The sequence below is a fragment of the Lepidochelys kempii genome, chromosome 3 (genome assembly GCF_965140285.1).
Source record: "Lepidochelys kempii isolate rLepKem1 chromosome 3, rLepKem1.hap1, whole genome shotgun sequence".
Lineage (NCBI taxonomy): Eukaryota > Metazoa > Chordata > Testudines > Cheloniidae > Lepidochelys > Lepidochelys kempii.
In genome coordinates this window covers 13,638,010-13,660,345 of record NC_136382.1, presented here as the reverse complement: position 1 = coordinate 13,660,345, position 22,336 = coordinate 13,638,010, and the positions used below count along the sequence as shown (strand labels likewise).

The 22,336-nt window shown below is 41.9% G+C and overlaps 1 protein-coding gene across 2 annotated transcripts in view; it reads left to right on the top strand.

Moving 5' to 3' along the window:
* The window catches only part of TFAP2B (transcription factor AP-2 beta), a 219,602-nt gene that overhangs the window by 123,814 nt on the left and 73,452 nt on the right, over positions 1-22,336 (top strand). The window contains exon 9 of one of the 2 annotated variants that reach the window (XM_078852043.1): positions 8,523-8,541. The exons of the other annotated variant lie outside the window; for it this stretch is intronic. The gene's annotated coding sequence lies outside the window, so the exon portion shown is untranslated. Of the gene's footprint in view, positions 1-8,522; positions 8,542-22,336 lie in introns of those variants that run through there. 2 annotated transcript variants of the gene reach the window in all.

Below are 22,336 nucleotides of genomic sequence, written 5' to 3'. Positions count from 1 at the left end.
CTAAGTTTCCTCTTTAAAACCTTTGAAAATCTGACTTGCCCAAAATATAAACAGAGTACCATTTATTTACATGCAGCCATGAATTTGCCACCGAGTTTTCAGAGCCGATGTCAGATTTGGTTTGTAAGGTTGTCCTGGGTGATTTTAATGTTCACTTGGATATCCCCATTAGATTCCCGCACATGAAAATTTATGTCTGTGCTGGAGGCTCTCTTTTTTCTTTTTCTCCCCAATATATTCAGCACCAACAGTAAGGAACACGTTTTAGACTTTGTGATCTCTCTAGGTTTTAATTCCTGACCAGGACAAATCCAGTAATCAATTAAAAATATTATAGATCACACACTTATTACATGTACACACATCTTCTCCAGGACTATCATACTCTGTTATATTTTCTGCTGATCTTGCCGTCTACTAGATCCTGCCAAACTGCCTAATCATATTTCTAGTTCACATCTAGCAACATAGGAATTACCATATAAGAGCTCAGCAGACCAATATGATGTCTAGTCTTACATTCAGTCTCTGACCATGGCTGATGATAGAGGTTTCAGAGGAAAGTGCAAAAAAATTACATTATTGTGCAAATATTATACCATGATGTGAAAGCTCACCCTGAAGTCAGCTTTTGATGAGTCCACTGTCTTCATCTTTGAACATGGGAGTAGAGTTGTACATTTCTACCCTCATAAACAAGAGAGGAGTTTGGTCCCATCTTCACCTGTTTATAATGACTCTGTTCTGTCAATGTTTCTGGTTTACTGAAGAAGGGTAATGGAATCTGAAGGTCAGAGACTGGCGAGTGTGCGAAAATCATCTGGTCTTACAGTTCACTTTGAAATATGCAAACAGCATCTCGCCCACTATCAAAGCCTATGGAATAGGCAGCACACTTTTCTAATATCTCTTTAGGGAAACTTTGCCCTACACTTCTATGAGGTGCTGTCATTCAGAGGCATAATTTCAGCTAACATTGGTATGCTGAATATATGTAGGTTTATGTTTCGATCTCAGCTGACCCTAGGGAACTAATTTCTGATTCAATTAAATGACTAGGTGACATTCAGTCTGAATTTTTTCCTGAAGTTAAACTCTGAGAAAACATAGCTCATTTTGGTTTGCTACTACCTCCTTCCTGAACAATGCTGCAGTTCTCTTTGATGGGAACATTGGACAGCTTGCTCCCAAGGCTTCTAACCTTGGGATTGTCATTGTCCCAAGATGATAGCCCATGTGGTTACATCACCAAGACCTCATCCTATCATCCCCAGACCTAGCCAGATTATGGCCACTGTTGTCTCCAAAGGATGCTGAGGCTTTAATTCATATCTTTATTGCATCTTGGCTGGATGACTGTAATTCATTGTTCTCAGGCTTCCCGGACAGCTTACGAGTTAAAACTTATACAGAATTTTACAGCCAAGGATATTACAAAAATAAACGTTCAGGTCTTAGTACTGACTCCAGGTGATGTTTTATCTTCTCCATCTTAGAGGGTGTGATGCATGACTGATGAATCTCCAGAGATTTCGTTTTCATCAAATAACCAGAATTTTAGGAACCAAATTCATCCCTGGTGTAGATCTACTGTAGCCAGTGGAACTACACCCAGGAACCATTTGTCCCTTGATGTTTACCCAACTTTTAAATGAACTACTAAGCTGAAAGTCTCTTATCATAGAATCATAGAATATCAGTGTTGGAAGGGACCTCAGGAGGTCATCTAGTCCAACCCCTCTTATGAAATGTATGAGGTTTCCTTTTTCTGTTCAGGCTGTACCTAGTCTTTCTGGAGATGTCTGAGGTAGTGGTTGGAGCACAGGATTGAAGGTCCTGAGTTCTGGTTCTGACACCATTTTACACCATGGTCTTAGGCAAATCTACAAAAGGTTCAGATTCAGCCTAACTCCATGCCTATTGAAGCAGAGTGAGGCCACCGTGGGGCGCTTTGGAAAATCCCACCCTTAACCGCCGTGCCTTGGTTTCCCTATCTGTGATTGGATATTATAATACTTGCTTGCCTATACCACAGAGGTATTTGGAAGATTAATTTTACAGACCAACAGTTTCAAACTTAGCTGCCTAAAGTTCGGCACCTAAATCCAGATTTAGGCATCTAAGAAAATGGCCTGATTTCTCAGAGGTGTTGAGCACCTGCAGCTTCCATTGGGTTCAGGTTTAAAGTTAAGCATGCGCTAAAGCAGTATTGTCAGCTACAAGAGTTCAAAAATCATGAGCCAGATCCTGAAACATCATGAAATAGGCCTGAAAGCATGAGATTTAAAAAATAATAAATGTTGGTTCTCTCTCCTTTTTGTTTGTTTGTTTCTAGTTTCAGAGCCTTTAGGGTATGCTGGGGACTTCTTTTCAGACTCTACCTTGAAACCATGAGGGGTGCAAACTGATTTTGAAAAATGATTCTCACATGATCACCTGACTCCAGGAGCTGGGGCTTTAACAAAAATGCCAAATATGGCAAGACACACAATAAAATCATGAGAGTTGGCTGTGAAGCTGTCAGAGCAGGTGCCAGCTCACACCAAGGCTCCTAGGCCTCTCTGAACACTGACAAATACATACATAGAAAGCAGTCTGGCTGCCCTATGTGTTAGCATTGTTAAAATAGATGTTAATTTAATAAGATGTATTTTGTGTTTAGACTTCATGAAATGCTTGGAGAATGCTTCATGCATTGATCTCACTTGTAACATCTGTAGCCCATGGTATAAACTTATATTGAGTGCAATGTAAAGCCCTAGAATCAAACAGGAACGGTACATTAATTAGCGTAAAGTGCTGGTCCTGCACACAAGAAGGCGCATGGAAACCAAATGTACTGTTGTAAAACATCAAAGGACAAAGACTTTGTTGGTTGCTCTCCCCACTCCACCACACCCACCCATGAAGAGGGCATGTCCACACAAGCTCATCTCATCAGCTTGAACTCTGTGGGAAGGGAATAAAAATGCCTGACGAGAAGGAACTGTATTTCACCATGCTGCTTGCAATTCAGAGAGGGAAATATTTTGAAGTATAAGCAAGGGATCCCCATGCTGCTTGACTTGGGTTAGCCTTAAAGGACATGCAGAGCTTGCATATTGTAATAGCTTTTGGAACCTAAGACTATCTCATTTGTGTGTGAATGTTTACCTGCTTTAACCTTGTAAATCACTCCTTTGTTTCTCTTTCTTAGTTAATACATCTTTAGCTAGTATTATAGGATTGGGTACAAGCTTTGTCTTTGGTTTGAGAGCTCAGGTACGATTGACCTGGGGTATGTGATTGGTCCTTTGGAACTGGGAGTCCCCTGAATAGTGTTGTGATTTTTGGTGTAACAGCCCAGCACAGAGGTGGGCTTGGCAGTGTGGCAAGATAGACAAGAGTGCCCAAGGTCTGTGGCTCCATGTGAAGGCTGTTATAATGCTTTAAGAGTTCACACTTGATACTTGGTTGGTGAAATCTACTTATAAAGCACACAATTTGGGGTTTGTGCCCTAGTTTGTGGCAGTCTGCCCTGAGATGGCACCCACGTTCATGAACCACTCCAAGCAGCTTGATATTGGCAGTACCGTAATTAGTGCTTTGCTGGATGTGGACCTTTTCATTGATTTCAATAGGGATTTTATCAGGCCCTTAGTCTCTCTGTGTCTCATGCCCCATTTCTATAAGTGGGGATAATAATAATTCCCTGTGTGACATGGGTGTTGTAAGGGTAAATTAATTCATGTTGGTCAGGAGTTCTATTATTATGGTGATGGGGGCCCTACGGGTACCATGTAACACAGTGAATTTGGCCCAGTGTTTATGAAGCGCTTTACAAACGTAAAACACTATGTAAGTGCTAACTATTCACCATAGTGATGACAAAATTAATAATTATTCCAATAATTAAAACGGAAAGAATCTTAAACTTATTCCACTATCAATACTGTTTGATAACATCTTGTATATTACTAGGGTGACCAAACATCCCGATTTTTTAAGGACAGTCCCGATATTTGGGGCTTTTTCTTATATAGGTACCTATTACTCTCTACCCCATCCCGATTTTTCACACACTTGGTATTTTTCCAGATCAACATTTTTAGATTTTTCATTCTTCAGAAAGTTTTAAAGAGACAAGGTGGGTGAGGTAATGTCTTTTATTGGACCGACTTCTGTTGGTGAGAGAGACAAGCTTTTGGAGTTTACACACAGCTGAAGAAGAGTTCTGTGTAAGCTCAAAAGCTTGTCTCTCTCACCAACAGAAGATGGTCCAATAAAAGACATTACATCACCCACCTTGTCTCTCTAATATCCTGGGACTAACACAGCTACAACACTGCATGAAAAAAAGTTTTGACATTTTGAATTTTTATCTTGATTTTGGATAAAAACAAATTTTGAAATGTCAGAATTTTCCCACATGATAGAAATTCCATTTTCTGACTAGGTCGAGTTACAGTGATGAGCATTTTACTTCCCAAAGAGATCCACTGAGATCAGTTGGATTATTCAAGACATAAAGTATTAGACAGTGTGAGGGTAAGTGTAACAGACTCTGGTCTTTTTACTTTCTGCACAAATACAGTGTTGTCTAAATTCATATTACTGAAGGGTAATGATTACATTCCTCTCTCCACCCTTTAAGCTCCTGGAAGAGAGATGAAATTCAGTGTTACAATTTCTATTTGCATTTAGATTAGCAAAACTTTTTCCCCCTTTTTTTTTTAGCAGAATAGCATTTGACCCATGATTCAGCAAAGTATTTAAGTACAGGCTTAATTTTAAATACATGCTTAAGTTTCATGAGATTTAAGCACACACTTTGCTTAACAGGTATGTACTTCAGAACATGCTCAAAGTTAAGCATGTGCTTATGGCTATGATTTAGGAAAAAAGTTAAGCAGATGCTTAAATTTAAATATATACTTAAGTTCCATAATAGAGTCAGAGTTACATGTTTTATGATGCTTTGCTTGAATCAGGGCCTTGCAACCTAAAGCCATTTGACAAATATCCCTTTAAGACCTTGTGTTGTGTATTTACTGAGTATCAAGTGTGACAGCATTTCTGTAGGCAGCTTGTATTGTACATCTGTGAAAACAGAGACATAATGAAAATGCTGACAGACCCTTGTGGATACTGCTGTAATCAGTCCTGAGTTTAGCTATTCTGTCACCTGCCCATTGCGTAACTATATACTTATATATAGAGACAGAGAGAGAGAGAGAGAGACAGATAGACAGAGAGAAAGAGAGAGAGAAAACTCTCACCAAATGGCAATGCAGCTTTCATTTCGTGTCATCCATTTTTATTTCATGCACAATATGGAAAATTCACCGATTTCCAGTCCATTAAAACACATTTCAGAGCCGTGTTGTTTGAAGTTACTTTACTTCAGAAACAGCTCTTTTCAATTAACTCTGAAACCTCTTTCAACAGCCTTTCATAAATAGGCCAACATCAATGGCATGCTCTAAGTCAGTATGTATCTCTAATGGAAATGCACAATGGGCCGCGCTCCATGCCTGCAGGGAGAACATCTTCCATTTCAGACAGATTCAATGAGAAGTTTTGCCAGCTATTCTGGGTCTCTCACTTTTTTTAGTCTCAGGTTTAGCTCACAGCTGATCAATGGCTTTGCTTTTTTAATTACACTGTACGGTCTGTAATGATTTGTCACTCATTGAACCTGGGTGTTCTTTTTAGGCAGAACGGGTATAAGCAAGGAAGAAAAAGGAAGTAACATGAAACGCTGTCAGTGAAGGCAGTTGGGTTATTTTGCCTGCACATCCCAATGTGCTGAGCCTGCCTGCACTGAAAGGAATAAATACATGCAATTGGGAAAAAAAATTAAATAGCAAGAATACTGAGGTTCAGATTTTCAAATGTGGGTGTCTACACATGGGGTAACATTTTCCACTTCACCTAAATGGTGTAATTGCCAAGTCACTTTTGAAACAGAGACTCATTATTATATTATTAATTATTATTACCATAGTGCAGTGGTTCTCAACCTTTCCAGACTACTGTACCCCTTTCAGGAGTCGGATTTGTCTTGCACACCCCCAAGTTTCACCTCACTTAAAAACTACTTGCTTACAAAATCAGACATAAAAATACAACAGTGTCACAGCACACTATTACTGAAAAATTGCTTGCATTCTCATTTTTACCATATAATTATAAATCAATTGGAATATAAATATTGCACTCACATTTCAGTGTAAAGTATATAGAGCAGAATAAACAAGTCATTGTCTGTATGAAATGCTAGTGCTTTTTTCTGTAGCCTGTTGTAAAACTAGGCAAATATTTAGATGAGTTGATGTACCCCCTGGAAGAACTCTGTGTACCCTTGATTGAGAACCACTGCCATAGTGCCTGGGAGCCCTAGACATGGACCAGGTCCCCATTGTGCTAGGTGCTGTACAAACATAGAACAAAAAATGGTCCCAGCCGCAAGGAGCTTAAGCCCCCAAGTCACTTAGGCACATTTGACAATTTTACCCTGAAGCTTCATAGTTCACATATCTAAATAAGTGCCCTGTTTTTCAAAAGTGCTAAATACTCAGCAATTCCTTTTGACTTTGATGTGAGCATCTGGCTGCTTAGTACTTTTGAAAACCCGGCCATTTTAATGGGGCCCTAATAGGTTCCCAACTTTAAACATTTACAAGTGAAAAATCTTCCCTGGCAATACAATGTGCCATATCTTTCCACTACATCCTTCACAGACAAGTCTCCGGTATTGTTTCACAGTATGGGGGTGTAATGGGGTTTACAAACCCCATGCTGAGCACAGAGAGACGGGAGAAGAGAATCTTCCCCATTTACAGGCAACCAGGCTGACCACACTTCAGCACAGCTGTCAGAATTGCCAATCATGGAGGCACCTGCTCACAGCTGGGACCAATGGGAAAAATAAGCCCAGCTATAAAGGAAGGAGAACAGTAAGCAACTGGGAGGTAGAAAGGCCTGGGATAAAAGGGGAGGGGGAGTAAATGAAACAGCTCTATGCTAGGATGCTGCTATGAACCTGACAGTGAGACAAAGGGGGACAGCAGGCCCTGGGGGGCAAAGGCCTGATTGACTTATTTTAAATTAAGTTGATGGACTGGGCTAGTTGGAGATGAATAGGGGAGAATCAGTTAGGAGAAAGCTGGACCTTCTAAGGAGACTGGCCCAAGAGCAGTTGACAGGGGGTTACGTGCTTGATGTGTGAACAACTCTTGCTTAGTGGATCTAAAGAAAAGGGTAATAGGCTAGGACTCAGGGGATTTGGGTTCTGCTGCTGGCTGTGTCACTGACTAGCTGTGCAATGTTGGGTAAAGCACTTTGCCTCTCCAATGCTTTTCTGCTGTTTCACCTATTTAGATGGTGAGCTCTGTTGGGCAGCACCTGTCTCTTTTATTATGTGTTTGTACAGTGCTAAGTCCAAGGGGCCTCCAATTTCTATTGGAACCTGTAGACATTATTATGAATGATTAACACAGTTAAGCTTTTCTGAACTTTATTTCAAACTTTTTTCAAAATAGCTCATGAATAAAGCAGACGAATCACATTTTACTTCTCTCTAAATGACTCTTTAGTTGAAATATGACAAATTTGCAAAACTGAAGAATTTCAAAGAATGTTAATTTTTTTGGCAAGTGAAGATAAACTCACTCAGATTAGAAGCTTGTGAAGTTTCAGAATAGCCAGTTTGTAGATTGCAAATCAAACAACGGCCCCCGCCCCCTCCAAGCAAACAACACATTTCTGACAGACCCAAAAAACCCAACCCTTTAATGAAGCAATAAAAATATTGACTTGAAATTCTCTGAAACAATGGCTTTTCTGCAGACCTCTAGGACTTGCTCTTGAACACTAATAGGGGATACTAACCTTACTCATGTGAGTAGCTCCATGATTCTGCATGTTTGAGGGGCTGATCTCAATGGGGTTACACAAGAGAGAGCAGCCTATGACAGGGTTTGTTGTGAGAGGGTCTTTTTAACCTGACCAGAGAGCACCAACTGTTGTCAAGGGTATGGATAAATCAAGGCCTTCTAGCCTCACATCTTTTCCACCACTACACCCAAAGGGACCTGCCCAAAGCACCTGGCTCCGAGATGCCCTTCCCTGGGCAACACAGCCAGGAGAAGTTTGCAGGGGACAGACTATGGGAATCTCTAGGTTCTGGGGGGTCCTTCCATAAAGCAACCAGAGCTTGCTACCAACAGGGTACAGGGGATAAATGAGAGCCTTCCCACACTCTTCCGCATTATCCTAGGGGGCCCAAAGGGGTCTGTGTGAGGTACCAAGCCTGATGGCCTCCCTGTCCCTCCATTCAAGCAGGACAGCAGCTGGGAGGAACCTTCACATCATTACCCATTATACTCTGAATATGCTATTGTTTTGATGCTGAGATCTGAAACTGCCCCTGTGCATTTGGTTCCAGGTCAGCTCTAAAGTGGGACTGTGTTCCATGTATAGTTACAAGGTATAGGGATGTTGCCAACCCTCACAATTTAATATTTGGTATTTTCTTAAAGCCCCAGGTCCTGGAATCAGATGAATATGTGAGAATTTCAGGTTTCATTTAAAGAACAGAAACAAAAAAGTAAGTCTTTAGCCCTTGAGCTATAGAGAAAATCTTAAAAATGTGAATCAAAGACTCAAAAAACAGAAAGTAACATTAAAAAAAGGAGATGTATTCTTTTTAAAAGTCTCAATATTTTTGGGGGGCCTGACTAATTATTTTTGAAAACTTGAGTTTGGCTATACTGCATATGGGGCCAGAATCTTGCAGAAAAGTTGTCCTCCAGATTTCAAATCAAGATGATAAAAATCTCTCAAAGAGCTGATCTCATGAGATTTCTGCTATCTTGGGTCAGATTAATTTACATTAATATTTGCATGATATTTTCAAAATGTAAAATGATATAGAAGTGTTAAGTATTATTTGTCTAAATTCTGCAGTTTTTTCTCAGGGCCTGCTCCTGAAAACACTTCTTCATGTGACTTCCATAAAACTAGAACTAGTTCAAAACCAAAAAATCCCCCACCCCTTTCCCAATTTTTTCCTCTCCCTGTCCCCCCCCCCCCATTTAAAAAAAAGGGTGAAATTTCATTGAAATTTTTCAATTGCTGAAACATTTGAATTGGTTAAAAAAGCTCAATTTTTTGGTAGTGATTTATTTTTTATGGATGAAAACTGAATTTTCTTCAAAACTCTCCCTTCCCATCCTTGATGATTGTATTTTTTTTTTCTGGTGGGGGAGGCAAGTTACCCAGCTAAAGAGAGAATTGAAATTTCAACAGAAACTCACAGTTTGGGAAAATCTGACCATCTCTAAATGGGGCTTGTCATAAATATAAAAGGAAGGGTAACCACCTTTCTGTATACAGTGCTATAAAATCCCTCCTGGCCAGAAGCAAAATCCTTTCACCAGTAAAGGGTTAAGAAGCTAAGGTACCCCGCTGGCACCTGACCCAAAATGGCCTATGAGGGGACAAGATTCTTTCAAATCTGGTGCGGGGGGATGGGGGGACAAAAGGTTTGGTTTGTCTGTGTGATGGTTTTGCCAGGAACAGATCAGGAATGCAAGCCTTACGACTCCTGTAAAGTTAGTAAGTAATCTCGCTAGAAAATGCATTAGATTTTCTTTTGTTTAATGGCTTGTAAAATAAGCTGTGCTGGAGGGAATGTATATCCCTGTTTTTGTGTCTTTTTGTAACTTAAGGTTTTGCCTAGAGGGATTCTCTATGTTTTGAATCTGATTACCCTGTAAGGTATTTACCATCCTGATTTTACAGAGGTGATTCTTTTACCTTTTCTTCAATTAAAATTCTTCTTTTAAGAACCTGATTGCTTTTTCATTGTTCTTAAGATCCAAGGGTTTGGGTCTGTGTTCACCTGTACCAATTGGTGAGGATTTTTATCAAGCCTTCCCCAGGAAAGGGGGTGTAGGACTTGGGGGGATATTTTGGGGGAAGACGTCTCCAAGCGGTCTCTTTCCCTGTTCTTTGTTTAAAATGGTTGGAGGTGTCAGCATACAGTTCAAGGACAAGGCAAAGTTTGTACCTTGGGGAAGTTTTTAACCTAAGCTGCTAAGAATAAGTTTAGGGGGTCTTTCATGCAGGTCCACACACCTGTACCCTAGAGTTCAGAGTGGGGAAGGAACCTTGACAGGGCTGTTGACATGAGTCAAGTTTTTGGTTTCCCGTGTGTAACTATGTGCAGTTGTTAGGCTGTCAGGGCCAGATTTGTGAAGGTATTTAGGCACCTAAAGGTGCAGATAGATACATGCTGGGATTTTCGAAAGCACCCAGAGGCCAGATCCAAAAGGGTACTTAGACATTGCAATGCCCAACCCCTATGCCCCCTGCTGTCCAGTGGAATCCTCAGCCCTGAGATAAGCCCCTAAGAATGAAATCCTCATAAGGTGGGAAGCTGAGTGGGGACCCACCTAAACTATCCAGGAGTAGAAAGGGGTGTGGCTAAGCCTAGATTTTCAAAAGTATTTAGGTGCTGAACTGACAGGCCAGAAAGATGAGCAAGGATTGGAAAAGGCAGCATCTTCAGGCACCTAAAGATCTTTAAAACTGGCCTTAAGTCTTTAGTCAACCAAAAGTCTCTTTGCCTGGATGTCATTGGAGACAGTTCCATGAACACCTTTGCTCAGTGTGCAGCTGTGATCAAACAAACAAGATGTTAGGACACATGTAATGGGGTGGAGAATATTGTGGAGATTATTACAAAGCCCTTATAAAAACCAATGCTGTGGACTCGTCTAGAAGACTGTGTGTAGTACTGATCACTGCATTTCAAAAAAGGATACTGCAGAATTAAAGGTTCAGAGAAGAGTGATGAAAGTGATCAAGGGCCTGGAAAAACTGTCATGTGACAAGAGATTGAAATGATTGGGAATGGTTTGTTTTAGACAGGAGCAGACTCTGGGGGGAGGGATAGCTCAGTGGTTTGAGCATTGGCCTGCTAAATCCAGGGTTATGAGCTCAATCCTTGAGGGGGCCATTTAGGGATCTGGGGCAAAAATTGGGGATTGGTCCTGCTTTGAGCAGGGGTTAGACTAGATGATCTCCTGAGGTCCCTTCCAATCCTGATATTCTATGACTAAGAGGGAATGCATTAAAAGTATAAAATAATGGTCTAGAGAAGGTCAGTGAGGAACTTCTGTTATTATGATCTCATTACTCAAGAATAAGGGACCATTCAATGATATTAAAGGGTGGCAAAGTAGAAACTGATAAAAGGAAATGTTTTTCCACATATGTAACAGAACTGTGGAACTCTTTGCCACAGGAAATCATTGATGTGAGGAATTTAGTAAGATATCGAGAGTTATAATCAATTATAACATTTTCTGAAGGAATATTAAACCTCATACTGTGGGGTTTAAGTCAATTTCTATTAAAAGATTAGGATGAGACCTAATGAGGGGGGAAGATTCTCTCACGTCTTCCGAATGTGGGGTTCTTACATCTTTCTCTGAAGCATTTGATGTAAGTTACCGTTGGAGAAAGCATGCTAGGCTAGATGGATGCCAGCTCTGATACAATAAGGCAATTCCTATTTTCCTATATCAATTGTCTTTGAAAGAGAAATGCAAGTGGTGTGACTACAGCCAGAGAAGAAGGGATGGTTTAGTAGTAATGCCACTGGAGTTTCAGAAGACCTGGCTTATATTCTTAGCTCAGCCAGAGGCTTCCAGTTTGGCTTTGGGCAAGTCACTTAATCTGTAAAATGGAGATACTACTTCCCTGCTTCTCAGGGCTGTTGTCATGAGGATAAATCTATTCAGACACGATATTAATTTGAGAAACTGAAGACATTCAAAATTTAAAGGAACCTATATTACTCTGAAAACGTCAAACTGAAATGTCAAGTGGTAGAACACAATGGGTATCTGAATGGCCGTGGTACCAACCAGTTCTGTGGGAAAGGCCAAATAAGTAGAGATGAAGGCCAGATCCTCAAAGGTATTTAGACACCTAACTACCCTTGAAATCAGTGGGATTTAAGTACCTATTTACCTTTGAGGATCTGGGCCAAATGAACTTTTCCAGTGAAACGCGAATCAGCTCGAACCTTTACCTCAGACTCTTAATGACCCCACACCAGTACACAGGTTTAAATAACTTGGGTTGACTTAGAATCATTATTATTAGTTTTCAGTGGTGGGTGACTGCATTTCAAGGCACTTCCTGGTTCAGGATCAGAGTGGAGGTAGAAGTGCAGGCGTAACAATGCCTAGTACTTTTCATCTTCAAGACCCCAATCCTGCAAAGCCCTTCAGCATTTGCTTAACTCTACGCACATGAATCCAACTCAGGGCAGCATCCTCATTCAAGAATGCTCATAAGCACATGCTTCAATTAAAATGACGGATGTGTTTAAGTGCTTTCCAGAGTTAGTATCACAAGCAGTCCCATTAAAATTAAATATGTCCTTCAGGCCCCAATCCTGCAAAAAACTTCAGCAGGTACATACCTTTATGCATATGGATAGTCATAGAATCATAGAATATCAGGGTTGGAAGGGATCTCAGGAGGTAATCTAGTCCAAGCCCTTGCTCAAAACAGGACCAATCCCCAACTAAATCATCCCAGCCAGGGCTTTGTCAAGCCAGGCTTTAAAACCTCTAAGGAAGGAGATTCCACCCCTCCCTGGGTAACGCATTCCAGTGCTTCACCACCCTCCTAGTGAAATAGTATTTCCTAATATCCAACCTAAAACTCCCCCACTGCAACCTGAGACCATTACTCCTTGTTCTGTCTGCTACCACTGTGAACAGTCTAGATCCATCCTCTTTGGAACCCCCTTTCAGGTAGTTGAGAGCAGCTATCAAATCCCCCCTCATTCTTCTCTTCCGCAGACTAAACAATCCCAGTTCCCTCAGCCTTTCCTCATAAGTCATGTGTTTCAGTCCCCTAATCATTTTTGTTGCCCTCCGCTGGACGCTTTCCAATTTTTCCACATCCTTCTTGTAGTGTGGGGCCCAAAACTGGATACAGTACTCCAGATGAGGCCTCACCAATGTCAAATAGAGGGGAACAATCATGTCCCTCCATCTGCAGCTAATGCCCCTACTTATACAGCCCAAAATGCTGTTAGTGTGCCCTTGTTACCAAGAAGGCTGTTGACTCATATCCAGCTTCTCATCTACTGTAATCCCTAGGTCCTTTTCTGCAGAACTGCTGGCGAGCCATTCGGTCCCTAGTCTTTAGCAATGCGTGGGAGTCTTCCATCCTAAGTGCAGGACTCTGCACTTGTCTTTGTTGAACCTCATCAGATTTCTTTTGGCCCAATCCTCTAATTTGTCTAGGGCCCTCTGTATCCTGTCCCTACCCTCCAGCGTACCCACCACTCCTCCCAGTTTAGTGTCATCTGCAAACTTGCTGAGGGTGCAATCCACGCCATCCTCCAGATCATTTATGAAGATATTGAACAAAACCGGCCCCAGGACCGACCCTTGGGGCATTCCGCTTGATACCAGCTGCCAACTAGACATGGACCCATTGATCACTATCCTTTGAGCCTGATGATCTAGCCAGCTTTCTATCCACCTTATAGTCCATTCATCCCACCCATACTTCTTTAACTTGCTGGCAAGAATACTGTTGGAGACCGTATCAAAAGCTTTGCTAAAGTCAAGGAATAACACGTTCACTGCTTTCCCCTCATCCACAGAGCCAGTTACCTCATCATAGAAGGCAATTAGATTAGTCAGGCTTCAGAAATGATTCCTTGAGGATCTTGATTTTTCCAGGGACTGAGGTGAGGCTGACTGGTCTGTAGTTCCCAGATCCTCCTCCTTCCCTTTTATAAAGATGGGCACTACATTAGCCTTTTTCCAGTTGTCTGGGACCTCCCCGATCACCATGAGTTTTCAAAAATAATGGTCAATGGCTCTGCAATCACATCCACCAACTTCTTTAGTACCCTCGGATGCAGCACATCTGGGCCCATGGAATTATGCTCGTCCAGCTTTTCTAAATAGTCCTGAACCACTTCTTTCTCCACAGAGGGCTGGTCACCTCCTCCCCATGCTGTGCTGCCCAGTGCAGTAGTCTGGGAGCTGACCCTGTTTGTAAAAACAGAGGCAAAAAAAGCATTGAGTACATTAGCTTTTTCCACATCCTATCACTAGATTGCCTCCCTCATTCAGTAAGGGGCCCACACTTTCCTTGGCTTTCTTCTTGTTGCTAACATACCTGAAGAAACCCTTCTTGTTACGCTTAACATCCCTTGCTAGCTGCAACTCCAAGTGTGATTTGGCCTTCCTGATTTCACTCCTGCATGCCTGAGCAATCTTTTTATACTCCTCTCTGGTCATTTGTCCAATCTTCCACTTCTTGTAAGCTTCTTTTTTGTGTTTTTAAGATCAGCGAGGATTTCACTGTTAAGCCAAGCTGGTCGCCTGCCATATTTACTATTCTTTCTACACATCGGGATGGTATGTCCCTGTAACCACAATAAGGATTCTTTAAAATACAGCCAGCTCTCCTGGACTCCTGTCCCCCTCATGTTATTCTCCCAGGGGATCCTGCCCATCAGTTCCCTGAGGGAGTCAAAGTCTGCTTTTCTGAAGTCCAGGGTCTGTATTCTGCTGCTCTCCTTTCTTCCTTGTGTTAGGATCCTGAACTTGACCATCTCATGGTCACTGCCTCCCAGGTTCCCATCCACTTTTGCTTCCCCTACTAATTCTTCCTGGTTTGTGAGCAGCAGGTCAAGAAGAGCTCTGCCCCTAGTTGGTTCCTCCAGCACTTCCACCAGGAAATTGTCCCCTACTAGTCCTTGTCCTAATAGTCCTATTGATGTCTCTGGGATGACTTATCTGTGTAAAGTTATTCGCATGCTTACATTTTTGCTGAATCAGGCCCTATGTTCTTTGCTGGATTGGGGCCTGAGGAGGCAGGTAACATCTGGTACTGGAATTTGGAAATTCTCAATTTCCTCCACGATTTTTTTTTAAATAAATCCATGATGTTTGCAAAAATTGAGAACATTGAGTTCTGTGCAAAGTTCCTATACTTTTATTCCCTTCATGAAATTCATACAAATTTCCTAAAATTTTACAATCCCTCAAGTTTTTGCATTTTGCAAATTAATTTTTTTTAAACCAATACTCGGTCCCACTCCTGGACCCATGTGGGCAAACCCTGGACTTGATGAGGGCTGCACGTGGGAGCAGAGGTGTATTGGGCGGATCTTGCTGCAGGGCTGGGGTATATTGTCTTTAGCACATTTCTCCTCAATGCCACTATGGATAGCTAGTGCAGGATAGATTTTAGTTACTTGTTTTATCTAAAGCAGATCAGAATCTTCTAACAATTCATTCAATAGTAGAGCAGAAGGGGGTGAAAGCAAAATATCAGAGTATTGAGGTTTTCTCTGGTTAATTAGGCAGCAGGGCCTAGAATCTGCCTCATTTTTTTTCTTTTTCTTGCCAATACTTTGTGACCTGTCCCCCTGAGCTAAATAGCTAAGAATTCGATCCTGCAAAATCTAACTTGTGTGTGCAGTCAAGGACTACTTGCAGGCTGAATCAGGCCATGTCTTTCTCATGATGATTTATCACAGTAAAGCATTTTGGGAAACAGTTTGAATGACGGTCACTATGCAAAATGTAATTGCGTTGCACCATAAATGAGATAAAGCAAGGCCCCAGATCTAAGCACCCTTGCATGATGGGAGAACCGAGCATCTGGGTCCAAACCTGGAATAGGGTAGGTGCTTGGCAGTTTGAAGATTAGATAGATCTAAAGCGTGTGACTCCCTTAAATCAGTAGAAAAACTCCCATCAACTTTAACAGGCTTTGGAATTTTAGATCAGGCCCATAAAAGGCCAAATAAGAACCTGGATCAGAACGTCCCACGGATTTTGTTGCTGTTCAGATTTGGATCAGCATCTCGAGTTGAACTTTTCAGCCTGAGCCGAAGGAAAAAATTCTTCATTCCTTCCCTCCCACCCCATCTCTAGACGCCACACACAAATCAGCATTAGAAATGAAAAACGTCCTTGAAGTGGAAAATGTCAACTCTGCTGCCTGAGCTATTCCTGTATTAAGACCATTCAGGCTTTGGCTGTGAATGAGCTTTTTCTCATTGCAAAAGAGCTCACATTTAGTTAGCAACATGTCTACTTTTCTCCATTTGGTTCCTTCCAAGGTGTTGTGTCATACACAATGATGTCACATCTTGGAGGATGAAGGGGAAAAAAGGCCTAAAGCTTTTTTTTTTAGCTTCACTGATTATTGGAAAGCTTTAAGAGGCCTGCTCAGCTCTCGACTGCAGTTTGTTATCTGCTGTCTCTCGTTTTCCTTTGTATATGTTCACGTCTCTAAAAGAAAAGGAACCACATTCTGAGCAACTAGCTGCAACCTCCTGCCGTCTGATTAATGGAATCTCTGTTCATCCGGATATCCAGCCCCACAGATTCCCAGTGGCTCCAAAAGTAGAATTTTTAAAAGGCTGCAGGAAAATAGTTTGGATTTTAATCTGTGCTACTGTAAAACATTGACCTAGCTAGGAAAACCTTTATACTTCCGAACGATTTTGGCCACAGCACTTATTTCATTTGGGGCTTTGTAATTATTGTTTAACTCTCAAATGTGGTGTTCCTGGAAAGCCAGAATTTCAGTGGCAGTTACAAGGGCTTCACTGCAGAAATGCATGCACATTCTCTTGCACTCACAGAAACACATATGCATGCATGCAAGCAACTTCCTGACATGCAAACCTGCTCACTGTATAACTCATTTACATGATCAGGTACCCCATGCTAATAGCTGTTTCACTGCACAAATGCAAGTTTTGACAAGTATCTAGTTAACTGAGGTGTCTGGCCTCCCATCGCTGTATCTGAGCACCTCCACAACCTTAATGTATTTAGCTCATAACACAACTCTGAGGTAAGAAATTACCATTTCCCCCATTTTACAGCTGAGGAACTAAGGCATAGAGAGGTTAAGTGACTTGCCTGAGGTCACACAGGGAGTTTGGGATGTACAGGAAATGGAACCTGAGGCTCCTAACTCATAGGCTTGAGCCCTAATCACTGGACCACCCTTCCTCTTCATATAGGATATGCACAACTGCCTCTGGAAATGCACTTCTTAGGGAAACCAGTTTCAAAAGGTAGCTAGTGACACTGGATTCCTCACTTCTCAGCTGCCCAAGCTGAGACATCTTAAAGGGGCCCATTTTCCATAGAGAGGGCAGGTGCTCAACACTTTCTGAAATCAGGCCTGTTTAGGATGTCCCAAGTTGGGCTCCCAAAATCATTGGTCATTTTTTAACATCTTGGCCTATGTTTTGTTGTAAAGCACCTAGGATACTTTTGAACAGAGCCCCTTTAGAAATTAAATGTTATTTAACGTTAGAAAATAAAACAGATAAGGAAGAGGAGACTATTTATTTCTTAGGCCCTGCTTCTGCAAAAGACCTGCACCCACCTTTACTGTGTATGTGAGAAGTCTCAGTGGAGTTATCAAGGCCTTTGTAACTTCTTTGGGGAAGGGACTGTAGTAACTACTTTTATGCCTTCAATCCTGCAACTGCTTATGAATGTGATTAATTTTACACTCACAATTAGTCCCATTGGCTTCAGTGGGGCTGCTCATGTGTTTAAAGTTAAGAACACCTACATCTTACAGGAAAAGGTTCTGAGTTTGTACAGTACCTAACACAATGGGACCCTAATCCTGACTGGGGCCTCTGGGCACTGCTGTGATAATAAATATGAGATAATATTACTAATGTTAAGATATGAATGGCTAACGGGTGAAATGATCATCCCATTTGAATCTGGCCATTTATGTACCTATTTTAGCTTTGTTTGTTTTGCCCTATGCATGAAATGGATTTGTTCCCCTAAAAATGATGAAACAGACACAATTATCTGTCAATTTCCGATAACATCAGAAAGCCAGGATGAACACACTGGTCTCACCTGACTTTTGTTGTGGTTGCCAACTAATCACTCAGTGCTAGAAGGAAATTAACAGATTAGTCCTCCACTGGCTGACTGGATTCACTATGTATACTATTGTAGGAGACTCAAATCAGGTCCTTCCTGCTTCATACACAGTAGCTTCACCCAAGAGGAATGCTGGCTCTAACTGAGGTCGCGGACCCTGTATTAAGCTTAGCTGAATGTTCGTCTTTACACATATTACATATCCCATTCTCTCTTAACTCTTACTCTGTTATAAAGAGCCCTTCCTTCTAAAATGGACATCAATATGTTCTCTGTCCATTTATTGGTAGGAGTCCACTCAATATCTGTGATGATCTTCATTATAAAATGATCTCAAAAGGTGTAGCTTGATCCTCCGTGTGGGTATATGAGGAAGACGGAGAAAAAAGAGGTTGAAGCCAGAGTTTTATGTTCCATGGGGCTAATGCAGCCAAGATTTGTGCTGAAAAATTATAATGAAGCTCCACTAAGGCACACAGTATGCCCATGGAGCCTGAAGTTCAGATGAACAGATGCATGTTCAAACTTTTGGTGACATTGAATTGATTGATGACCTAATACAGAGAAGTTAACCCAAGATTAACAGGCACTGAAGCTACCAAATCAGAGCTATCAGACATTTATTCTAAGTTCTTTACTTCTCACTGTTCATCAGACAGAAACAGAGACACTAGTTTCCTTGGAGTAAATTTCTGCTCTCCCCCCAAAACCCCTATTGTGGTGAGGATCAAAATCGCAGCATGAATAGATAAATCCTGCCAACTGTCAGAGCCCATTAGAATCTCTGTAGCCGGATGCCAGTTAAGGTAAACAGGCTGTATGCATTACTGTCACAATTTCATTGGATTATATTTGAACTGTAGAACACTGTACAAATTGCATATAATTGCCTTCCTCATGACTGCATGTGTGGCGTGTGAAACTTCAGAATCCTGATCATCTGGAATGTGCTAACTAATTACCATGCCCATCAAATGAGGGCACAGGAAATTGTCTCAAACACCGGTATCCTGCAAGGGTACTCCTAATTAGATATTATTTCCTGTTCTCCGTCTGAGCACTTCCAAACACTACAACTAAGAGGTTCACAAGATTCTGCATCCCTGCTTCACAAAAAAACCCCTAAATTCTAGGGTCTCAAGAGCCTGTGTAGATGTACCCTCACAGACAGCCAGGTCCCATTTCACAGTAGGGTAGAGTTCTGTGCCCGGGCTGTACCCAAGGATCTGTGCACTACTGATGGATTGTTGAGGACCTCAAAATGTGGCTTATGTAGCACTTAAGTGATGAATAGTCTTGTGCTGGCTGGCACAAGTGTGACTTTCCCCGGTTATTAAACTACCCAACAATCATTTAAAATACCCAAGTTAAAAAAATGTGATTGTGCTTAGTCTTTGTTTGCCTCTGTGCATTGCATTGTTAATCCTGTGGTACATGTAAGACATAGCTCTTGGGGACACACAGAGTGCTGGGGCTGTAATGCTGTACCAGGGTGGGGAGAGATGGGGCGCTTCAGGGTCTATAAGCTGTGTCCTCCTTTAGATGGAGATGCTTAATCCTTCTGCCTGTTACTGGTATCTATCCTGGTGGAATTTAAAGATCCCATGAAACTTGTCCAAAGCAGCAGACAATCTGGTGTCCAGCCCTTTGATCCTTTTCCTTATGAAGCAGGTTCTAATGTTCAAAGTTCTGTGCACACAAATATGGCAGTGTCTATTGCGTTGCATCGCACAGTAACTACAGCATCTACCACATTATTGTAAAGTGCTTTGGGACAACTTGAATATAAAAGGTGCCATGAAATCCTGTTCTCCTCTTTCATTACTTTATGCTCTATGGTTTCCACCCTCCATTATGCCCGTGCCTAACTTCACCCCTTTATGAAATCCCATTGTTTTCAGTGGGACTGCTGGAACAAGTGACATTAAGCATATATGCAAGTGTTTGCAGGGTTGGGCCTATGTAATATATTATGTTGCAACATGATAGAATACTATACAATCAGAAAGAAATGATGGGCAGAGTTCTGGGAGATAGGAAACTTCATTGTGTTACTGGCTTTGCCGATTACTTAAGTGAATCACTTAGGCCAAAATTTTCAAAAGCAATCAATGATTTTGGGTGCTTTATTTTTTGAGTGTCCAAATTGAGACACCTGGGCCCAGCTCCTCAAAGTTGCCTAATTCCCAATGAAATCAACAGGCATTAGGTGCCTAAATAGCTTTGGGGATCTGGGTCCTACGGCCTGATGTTCAGGAGTGCTGAGCTGGATATAATCATTGTGTCTACGTTGCCAAAACAGACTTGGGGCAATGAGTCTCATAATCCAGGTCTACAGACTTGGGCTTGCAGGGTTCACACTATGGCACTAAAACTAGCATTGTAGACATTCCCACCTGGGCTCTGAGACCCAGCCCCGCACCAGGCTTCAGAGCCTAAGGTCCAGCCTGAGTGGAACATCCACATGGCCATTTTGAGTACCATAGTGTGAGCCTCGGGAGCCCGAATCTGTAGAGCTGAGCTCTGAGATGTGCTGCCGCATTTTTTTTTTTTTAAAGAGTGTAGCCATTCCCTACTGTTTGAAGCTGGGCACTCAAAATCTGAAGCACTCAGAATCAGTGGCAGCTTTTGAAAATATGGCTGTTAACCTCTGTGTGTAAAATGTAGACAATCTACCAAACAGATGGATGGTGAGGTTAAAATAGAATTCTGGCTCCAAGGTAGAAGGTGCAATAGAAATGTGAAGTGTATTGTGTGGTTATAGTGTATCTCAACGCCTCTTTTATAATGTAATGTAGACTGACAACAAATTTAAAAAACAAATACTTTTCTGATCTGTGAGGTTGAAGGCTGTTAAGCACTAGCTACAGCTAAGTACTCTAGAGGGAAAGACGTGTGCTGTTGTGGGCTGATATCCTCAATTGCCTTTTCCCAAACAGTAGCTTGTAGAACTGAGAAAGCGACATCCAGTGGAAAGGAGAAACCAGGGGCAAGAAGGCGGATAGAGAAATATGGCATGGGCATCCCATAAATAAAAACAATCTTCATCCACCTAATACTTTGCTCTCACCATTTTAAGCCTGATTCAAAGCTTATTTAAGTCAACAGAGTCACCTTCCTTTAGCGAGTTTATATAGAAGCTGCAGCATCTATAAAGAAACATTTATTTACAAAAAGAAAAGGAGGACTTGTGGCATCTTAGAGACTAACAAATTTATTAGAGCATAAGCTTTCGTGAGCTACAGCTCACTTCATCGGATGCATGGAATGGAACATATATATATACATACAGATAAGTTGGAAGTTACCCTACAAACTGTGAAAGGCTAATTAGTTAAGGTGAGCTATGATCAGCAAGAGAAAAAAACTTTTGTAGTGATGATCAAGATGGCCCATTTAGACATTTGACAGGAAGGTGTGAGGATACTTAACATGGGGAAATAGATTCAATATGTGTAATGACCCAGCCACTCCCAGTCTCTATTCAAACCCAGGTTAATGGTATCTAGTCTGCATATTAATTCAAGCTCAGCAGTTTCTCCTTGGAGTCTGCTTTTGACGCTTTTCTGTTGCAAAATTGCCACCCTTAAGTCTTTTACTGAGTGGCCAGAGAGGTTGAAGTGTTCTCCTACCGGTTTTTGAATGTTACGATTCCTGATGTCAGATTTGTGTCCATTTATTCTTTTGCATAGAGACTGTCTGGTTTGGCCAATGTACCTGGCAGAGGGGCATTGCTGGCACATGATGGCATATATCACACTGGTAGATGTGCAGGTGAATGAGCCGCTGATGGCGTGGCTGTGATTAGCTCCTACGATGGTGTCACTTGAATAAATATGTGGACAGAGTTTACAAATATCTATTTCCAAATAGATACTATAGATACTATACAGAGAAAAAAGGACCAGATCTTCAGCTGGTGTAAATTGGCATAGCTCTGATCTGGCTCTTAGCATGCAGTAAAAATATCTCTATTAATAAAGATTGGCACAAATACAGCATCTTTCTTAAGGATCTCAATCAACTTTGCAGATATTAAAGGAACGCTGTGACCAGAGGCGAAAGTAAGCCGGTATGGTCTGGTACGCTGTGCCAGATCGGACCAGCTTCCCCAGGCTGCTGATTTAAAGGGCCCAGGGCTCCCTGCAGCAGCTGGAGCCCCGGGCCTTTTAAATTGCCCCCCGAGCCCCGCTGCCAGAGCCCTGGGGTAGTGGCAGCAGGGCTCCCTCGGCGATTTAAAGGGCCCAGAGCGCTGTTGCGGTTGCGGCGGCCGGAGCCCTGGGCCCTTTAAATCGCCCCTGAGCACTGGGGCTCCCAGCCGCCTCTGCAGCTGGTAGCTCCGGGTGTGATTTAAAGGCCCTGGG